Source organism: Arachis stenosperma, chromosome 4 (genome assembly GCF_014773155.1).
Source record: "Arachis stenosperma cultivar V10309 chromosome 4, arast.V10309.gnm1.PFL2, whole genome shotgun sequence".
Taxonomy (NCBI): Eukaryota; Viridiplantae; Streptophyta; class Magnoliopsida; order Fabales; family Fabaceae; genus Arachis; species Arachis stenosperma.
This window is the reverse complement of record NC_080380.1, coordinates 61,841,672-61,847,271: the sequence shown is the minus strand read 5'-3', so window position 1 is coordinate 61,847,271 and position 5,600 is coordinate 61,841,672.

Sequence of the window (5,600 nt, the reverse complement as noted above, 5' to 3'; positions counted from 1 at the left end):
CAACACTATAAATACACTGGAGCACCCAGGTATAACTGATACTCTGATTCTACTCAATACCTGCTTAATACCCTTGCTAACTTAAGCATCGGAGTCCCTTACAGGTACCCCCCACCCTCCGGGGACGAAGGATCAGCACCACCACCAAGTCCAACAAGTCGGACACACCAGTTCCGGCCGCTGTACACCTGCTGGACACATCGGCTCCGACCAACACCGAAGATCTCGTCCGAGATCGTCCTACAGTTTTAGGTAAACCACGGAACATTGGCGTTGCCGGGGACCTGGAAGTCATCCCACCATCATGGCGGACGACCATGACAACAACCACGACTCAGATTTGGAGGATCGAACACCGCACAAGAACACGGATGCTACGCTACAAGACACACGGAAACTAATAGAAACAAAGGTTTACCAAAAGCAGGGACCATATAAACACTTCTAGATCGCTTAAAGCAGCTGGAAAAAGAAACCCAGCAACAGCGAGAAATCGGAAGGGATCTACAAAGGGAAATGCGGAGACGTCGGGAATTGGAAGAAAAGCTACAGCAATTGGAAGCCGATCTCAAATCAAAAGCTCCCCGCGCTAATCCAGAAGAAAATTCACACAAGGAGCAAGACCCCTTCACCAGAGAAATTATGAAAACCAAAATTCCGAAAGACTTCAAACTCCCAGATATGGCTCTATACGACGGCACCACGGATCCCAACCACCATCTCAGTAACTTCAGAAGCAGAATGTACCTCACTGATGCCCCAGATGCTGTTCATTGTAAAGCCTTCCCAACAACTCTGACAAAAACGGCTATGCGGTGGTTCGACAACTTGCCACCCAAATCCATCTCAAGTTTCGACGACCTAGCTAAAAAATTCCTAGCAAGATTTTCCATTCAAAAGGATAAAGCTAAGCACGCCCCCAGCTTATTAGGAATCAAACAAGGAGATCGGGAGAGCCTTCGCAACTGCATGGAAAGGTTCAACAAAACATGCATGGACATACAAAGTTTACCCACGGAAGTCGCAATCATGGGACTCATCAACGGTCTGCGAGAGGGACCTTTCAGCCAATCTATATCGAAAAAGTACCCGACTACCCTCGACGAAGTGCAGGAGAGAGCTGAAAAATACATCAACATGGAAGAAAACGCTCGTTTAGGGGAATCCTCGAAATCGGGAGCCTCCTACCGTGACAGAGACAAGGAATCCAAAAGGAAAGATGACAAACAAGGGGAGAAAATTAAGAAGTACCATAACTACACTCCTCTTAGGGCATCCTTGGTTGAAATATACAAAGAAGTCTGCCACACGGAAAAAATTCCCCCAGCACGGCCATTGAAAGGCAAAAAGGGAGGAGGAAATCAAAAGGAGTATTGTGAATATCATCGGGTCCGAGGACACTCCACCAACGAATGCTTCGACTTGAAAAACATCATTGAAAAATTAGTGAGAGAAGGAAAACTAGATCGATTCCTGGCTACCCGAGATGATGAGCAAAGAAAGAGACGACGAGATGATGACGCCGAACGAATAGAACGATCACCTCGGACGCCAGAAAGACATGTCCATATGATACATGGCGGCTTCGCAGCAGGAGAAATCTCCAAATCCTCCCGTAAGAGACACCTCAAAGAAGTATACCACGTTGAAGGAGAGGAAGGAGCACTCAACATACCAGCGATAATATTCACTAAAGAAGACGCGACCGGCATCATCACAGGACACGACGATCCCATGGTAATCACCATCATATTGGCAAAGGCAAACCTACATCGGACGCTGATAGATCAGGGGAGCTCTGCCGACATCTTATTCAAAACAGCCTTCGATAAACTCGGTTTAGAAGAAAAAGAACTCAAAGCATATCCAAACAGCTTGTTCGGGCAGGGAGACACTCCGGTTCGACCACTAGGATACATATCACTACATACAACCTTTGGAAAAGGAGACCAATCCAGGACCCTCAAAATAGACTACATTGTAGTGGACGTAAGCTCGGCCTACAACACTCTCATAGGCCGGACTACGCTCAATTAACTCGGCGCAATAGTCTCAACCCCACACCTATGCATGAAATTCCCAACTCCAAAAGGGATAGCTACGATAAAAGCAGATCAGAGGATGGCACGTCGCTGCTACAACGAGAGCTTCAACCTTAGGGGCAAAGGAGAAGAGTGATGACATGTCATCATATACCTATTTTTCTATACTTTTTCATACAAGAAATTGATGATTAGTGCTTAAATATTGCATTCTTTTGTGCTTAATTGGAAGATTTCCTTGATCTTTTAATTTTATAAATCTTGTAGGAAATAAGAAGAAAAAGAAGCAAAGAAGCACAAAAAAAGGAGAAAAAAAGAGCTTTGGGACACACTTTGGAGCCTTAGGCCACGCTTTTAAAAGCGTGGCCCATGACCAAATTAAAGGAGAATAGGCAATCAGCACACACTGCCCTGCTCTTGCCAAGGGCAGAGCAGAATCGTGATGCAAAGTGAGGTTGGAAGCAAGAATTTTCGCTAAGGTAAAATCTGGGCGCTCACAGCATGACCATGCCTCTTTCAAAGGACTATAACTTGAGGTACAGATGTCCAATTGATGTGGTTCCAGTTGCGTTGGAAAGCTGACATTTAGAGCTTTCCAACGATATATAGCAATCCATATTTGGCGTATAATTGAGGCAGGAACGGAAGGCATCTTTAAGGGCCAAAAATAAGCAAAAATAAACCAATGTGCTTCCACCAAGGTTCGAAGCTGGAGCCTCACCCCAAAGCAAGTAGCGCTCATTTTTCTGCTCTGCCCTCTTGGAGAGCAGGGCAATGTCGTGCTCTTCATGAAAAATTAAGAAAAATTGCTCCCCCAAATGCTTTCACCAAGGTTCGAACACAAGACCTCCAAGGAAGCCAAGCCTTATGCGTGAATTAGGTGCCAAGGAAACCAAGGAAAAGGAGCAGCGTGTGCCTCCACTAAGTTTCAAACTTGGAACCTCACCTTTTGGCAACATTGCTCTGCCCTCCGCAAGGGCAGGGCAGCAATTCTTGGTGCATGGCACAAAAATTGGCACGGCCAGCTTGCACAATTGTCGCGCACTAAAGGAGTTTCGGCCAGTAACAAACGCGCACCATGGCAACTCTGCCCTGCCCACCACAAGGGCAGGGCAGCATCCTGACGCACCAAGCACGCATGCAACGAGGGCCGCACGCACCATTTCCTGCTCTGCCCTCCACAAAAGCAGGGCAGCCTCTTGGGAGCAACATGGGCCAAAATTCAACCAAAATTTCATTTAAATTCAATTCCTCTCCAAATTGAATCAAGGCCAACCAAACCCATTTCTCCTCAAATCCAAAGCAAGCAAAGCCCACATCATCACTCAAAGGCACATGGATCAATTAAATTAGGATTTTCATTTTTGTAATTTGTTTTAATTTCATTTTCATTTTTCATTTTGTAAAGCCTATATAAAGGCATCAATTCCATCTCACTAAAAAAAAAGAGGATTGCTCCATTAGGGAGTAGTAGATAGCTCTCTCTTTTAATTTTCCTTTCTGTTTAAATTTTGGATCAAGAATTGAAGGAATTCTGTTTCAATTCTCCATCTGAAATTCATTTGTGTTCTTCTGCATAATTGAGGAAATTGAGAAATTGGATCTGAAGTTTCTTTTACTGCTTTCATCTTTCTTCTCTTCTGCAAGTTGTCTTCTACTTTGATCAAGGAAGGAATTGAGATCTAGACTTGTTTTCTAGTCTCTATGATTTCTTGAGATTTTCAATCTCATTTAGCAATTAAACTAAATTTAATTTCTGTTTGCTTCTTCAAGCAATTCTGCTTTCTGTTTAAGATTTGTTGCAAGTTACTCTTCTGCTTGATTGCTCCTTACATTTTCTTGTTGAAGTTTTAATTCCCAGCACCCAATCCCTTTTACTTTTCATGCAATTTAATTATTCTGTAATTATTCTAAGTGCTGCTTATTGCTTTCCTTTAAATTTCCTGCACCCAATCCCCTTTACATTTGATGCAATTTACATTTCTTGTCATTTAAGAATCTGCCAATTTACTTTTCTTGCAATTTAAGTTTCAGCTCTTTTATTTTCTTGTTCTTTAAGTTTCAGTTACTTTACTTTTTGCACTTTAAATTTTCCTTACTATTTACTTTCTGTTGGCTACATTTCACTCAATTCCACTTCAATGTTAGCTTGACTAAACTAATCACCCACTAAAGTTGCTTGATCCATCAATCCCTGTGGGATCAACCTCACTCTAAGTGAGTTATTACTACTTGATGCGACCCGGTATACTTGCCGGTTGGATTTGTGTGTTGGAAATTCGTTTTTCCACAAAAACACCATCAAGTTTTTGGCACCGTTGCCGGGGATTGATTAGATCAACAATGATTAAGTGGGTGAGAAGTCTAGATCAAGCATTTTCTTTGTTTTTTGTTTTCTGTTCTAAGTTGAAACCAAGGTGTTTGAGTTATTGCCTCACTAAGAAATTCTGTCTCTGTGACATGAATTTCAATTTTTATTGATGTTGCATTTTACAAAATACAAATGGAGTTCAACTCATCTTATGGTCAAACAAAATTTTATGGGATATTGCCCACCATCACCACCCTCTAATGGTGGCTGGGAATATCACCAAGAATTAACAGAGTCTGAGCACTCCAATTCATGGAGATTTGCTTCAGAGACACAAGATGAGCAAGAGAATCATATGGGATACTTCCTACCACCACAAAATGATTCAAGTCATTATTCTAATGGTGGCTGGGAGTATCACCAAGGAATGAAAGAGCATTCACCCTTACGTCCCAGTTTCTCATTTGAAAGTTCTTCATCACTAGATTATGCCTCAACACAAAGTTTTCTCCAAAATCCATACAAGTCATCCCATCAATCACACAACTCATTCCACACCCCTCAACACAGCTTCACCACAACATATCCACGTCACCAAAATTACTCTCAACCTTCATCTCTTGAACCACCAGATGAGGATTACCTTCAAGCCATTGAAATACATAGAAAACTCGTGGAAAGATACACACAACCCCAATCCTGGAAAGAAATCATCCTCAAGAAGATGAATGAGCCCTTAGAGCAAACAAGGAGGAACTTAGAACCATCAAATAGAGAGGATGAAGACTAATTTGTGGGTGAGGAAATGAAAAAGCAAGATGAGGAAGCCTCTGTGGCAAGTGAAATTTCAGTGAAAAAGGAAGATGTGGTGGAAGTATTTGGACATGAGCCAAGGATTCTACATTCACAAGAGCCGCTTGAGGTGACAATGAAACACAAATATTCCCTCCCAGAGGCATTAATGGAAGATCATGAAGAAGAAAGGGAGGAAGACATTCAAGAGAAGTCACACTCAACTGAAGTAGAGAAGTACATGAAGGAAAAGCTCATGGAACCACCAATGCAAGAGGCTCTTGATAAAGAAATCACTCCAACAATCACACAGCAACCAAAACTTGGATTCAAGGAAGTGAAGGCAATTAACAAAAGCACCAAGAAGAGGATTGTGACCAAGATATCAAGGACAACATTCAAGAAAAGGTCAACTGCAAACAATCCTCCCCCTGATCAAGCAAGCAAACTCAACC